Consider the following 3,064-nt stretch of genomic DNA (forward strand, 5'->3'; position numbering starts at 1 on the left):
AAAGGTGGGAATCGAGGGTCAGAGAAGGTGCTACAGGGCCTCCAGCAGTTCATCTGATCTGTCTCGCTGTCTGTCTCAATGAAGTAGTTTCCTTGTTTTTGACCAATCTGTGTCTGGACTGAACTTCCTGAAGAATCACCCAAAATCTTTTCAAGACACATTCTACTGAACTGATCTCTTCTTTGTATAATCCCAGGAACAGCTGCTGCATAATGGATGGATGGATATTTAGTAAAAACCCTCACACATAGCATGCATGCAAACAGTGGAGAGGAAAAACTCCCCTTTAACAAGAAAAAACCTCCAACAGAACAAGAACCTGGCTCAGTATGAGCGGTCATCTGCCACGACTGACCGAGTTTGAGAAGACGGAGACAAAAATCAATAACTCAAGGAGGAATACTTTTTATGTCTGCTACTTTAATTTATCAGTACAAAAAAACATTTTATATGGACTTGTTTTATTTTCAACTGAATGTTTGAACAGATCGGGTGACCAGCTCTTTACTGTGGAAAAGAATTTTCCATATAACATCTCTTTGCATTTCCTCTCCCCACACGTTTATATCTCAGATCATCAAACATTTTACATCAATTTAACCGGAGTATGGAAAACATTCTTGAAATGATGATTCCATTTATTGAGAGAAAAGGTTAATCTAAACCAACCTGCTTGTATGTAAGAAGGTAACTGACTCCTAAACTTTATAACTGGTAGGCTGTCATTAGACATTTCTGTCAATGTGGAGAAAATTCAGCACACTTTGCAAAATAGTTTTTATTAAGTCACAATCTACACTTCTTACTTTTCCAGGGTGTGATAACTATCTTAATAATATCATGGGCATAATTTATTTCTACATTTTACCCTCTCCACTGTCTCCTTTCTTCCTTGTTTCATTAGCTCCTTCCTCCATGACTTCTTAATTTCCCTTCTGTATTGCCCCATGTTGCTACTTTCGGCACTTCAATTTTTCTTCTCTTTGCTTCTTTCTCTTTCTATTCTCATGAATTATCTCTGCTTTTTTTCCCTCCCTGTTTTCTACATCCATGTATTCTATTCTTCCTTCCTTTTTCTCCTTATATTATTTATTGCTGCTTTATGGATCAACTAGATACAGAACAGACCTTTTTTTGTTAGCAGTACTGTTGGCCTTGGAATGCTCTCATTGTCATTTTATTATATTTTTATCTCTGAATCACAAGTACTGATCTTAATGAGATGGTGTAGATCTTCAGTGCTTTAGCAGCTTGACAGGAAGTGTCCTGAATGTTGTGCTGCTGATTGTTAAATCATGTGGGTTATCTCAGGCAATTCAAGACTTAACAAGAGAAGCAATAACTTTTCCATGTAGTCCCAGGCTGTAGTAAATGAACTAATCATTTGGAAACTTCTGCTTCTTTATTTATTTGAGTTGATTTACAGAAATGAATAAATTGATCTCAAACATTAAAGTGTGACAAGAGAATCTGTAAGAGGCAAATAGTTTTCACAACTCTTTAGAACCACAACTGCTTATCTTATCAGCTGTGATGTCAACATAGCATATTATTGATTACCCATAATCGCCGCTTTAGTTCTGCTGCTGTAATAACAATTAGGCTCTGGCCAAGAGAGCCGCTTTAATTTGAAGTGTGTAATAAGCTTGGTGTGGATCCCGAGGGGATAGACATTCCTCCGCACCACTTGACGCTGTGTACTAGGAGTCCATGAGGTCACGAGGACCTTGGCGGTCATGTGACTCAGTCCTCTGCTTTGTTCTCACTCAGCTGCCTGACAGGGGGCTGATCAGACGGGCAGACTGTCTGTGGTGGCTTCCGGTTATCTGATGTGTCCTGGAGCTGAGTGAGGATGAAGCTGATCTGGGAGCAGAGTGATTAGGTGAGGTGCTGATTTATTGCTGCAGAGACTCAGATGAACTGGGTGTGGAGACCATTCAGGTCTGTCATCTGATCTCTGTAAGGATCCTTCAAAGGGTTGTTTGTGTTTTATGCCAACATGTTAAAGTTTTTTGCCTGTAATGCTGAGATCTTTGGTATCGAAATTTGGCTGTAAAATATTGATGTTATGTTTGCAGTGAAGTTAACTTCTGGAGAAAGAGACAAACAGGAAAAAATACAAAAAATACTATATCAAAAAGTTGACCAACTTGGGGAATGATATTCATTTTAAACTATTATCACAAGAAACATCCTGTCAGCCGTCTTGGCTGACAGGACAGATGGACAGACAGATGGACAGACAGGTGAAAGTTGATGCAAGTCTTGTTTTCTTGCTGTCACACAACTGACTTAAATGAAAGTGTGATTAACAAGCTTGTGCAGCACTGTATGGCATGCAGAGGCAGCCGTGCAGTTATTTGAAACTTGTCTGCATGCATGTTTCACACAGCAAATTCAAAAGTGTTAAATGTTTTGGTGTTAGTAGACTTTGTGCAAAAGCAGAGTTAATTTTACTCTTATAGAGTCACATTCTGTTTATGTAACTGGGGTGTATATTATTAGTAGTTCAACTAAAGTGTTAAAACAAAGTGTTTCCGTATCAAATCTAGAGGTGTTAAAATAGAATCAATAACTTTTGACTTATTAACTCTGAACTCCACCAGCGGCTATAACACTGAAGGAGTTAATTCACTGACTCCGCCCCAGAATCACAGATTCCCACCGAAGCGAAGCGACAGAAGCCAAGTTATTTCAGGACTATTTACTTTCCACATGTTTGCGTTATTTACTGCGCTTGGTAAGTAATTTTTTTCTGAGATGGTTTATAACTATTATTTTGAGTTGAGCTCAACCTAGACGTCACGTTCGCCAAAGGGCTCGGTGTTAACATATTTAGCTTAGCATGCCGAATGTTAGCGAAGTGTTGGGAAAAAATCAAGCCGGTGTTACGTCAATCCGCGTTTCCCCATATACATAATATAAGCATAGACGCCTCATGGACCGCTCCGGCGCAGGAAATATGGCGGCCATTTTGGAGCGGTATACCTTCCTACTTTGCTCAATCAAAACAGCAGAAGATGCCTCAGCACTGAGGGATATTGTTGTTCTGGTCGATGGATTA

General features: G+C 39.4%; 1 protein-coding gene across 1 annotated transcript in view; it reads left to right on the top strand.

The window, feature by feature from the left end:
* The first annotated feature begins 665 nt into the window (after window positions 1-665).
* Window positions 666-3,064, top strand: part of LOC106961501 (ankyrin repeat domain-containing protein 27-like) — a 28,687-nt gene continuing 26,288 nt past the window's right edge. Inside the window, exon 1 of the mRNA XM_015055274.1 lies at window positions 666-687. The gene's annotated coding sequence lies outside the window, so the exon portion shown is untranslated. The remainder of the gene's footprint in view (window positions 688-3,064) is intronic.

This window comes from Poecilia latipinna, unplaced genomic scaffold, assembly GCF_001443285.1.
Source record: "Poecilia latipinna isolate Pla-1442-1.1 unplaced genomic scaffold, P_latipinna-1.0 Scaffold1306, whole genome shotgun sequence".
In the NCBI taxonomy this organism is placed as follows: domain Eukaryota; kingdom Metazoa; phylum Chordata; class Actinopteri; order Cyprinodontiformes; family Poeciliidae; genus Poecilia; species Poecilia latipinna.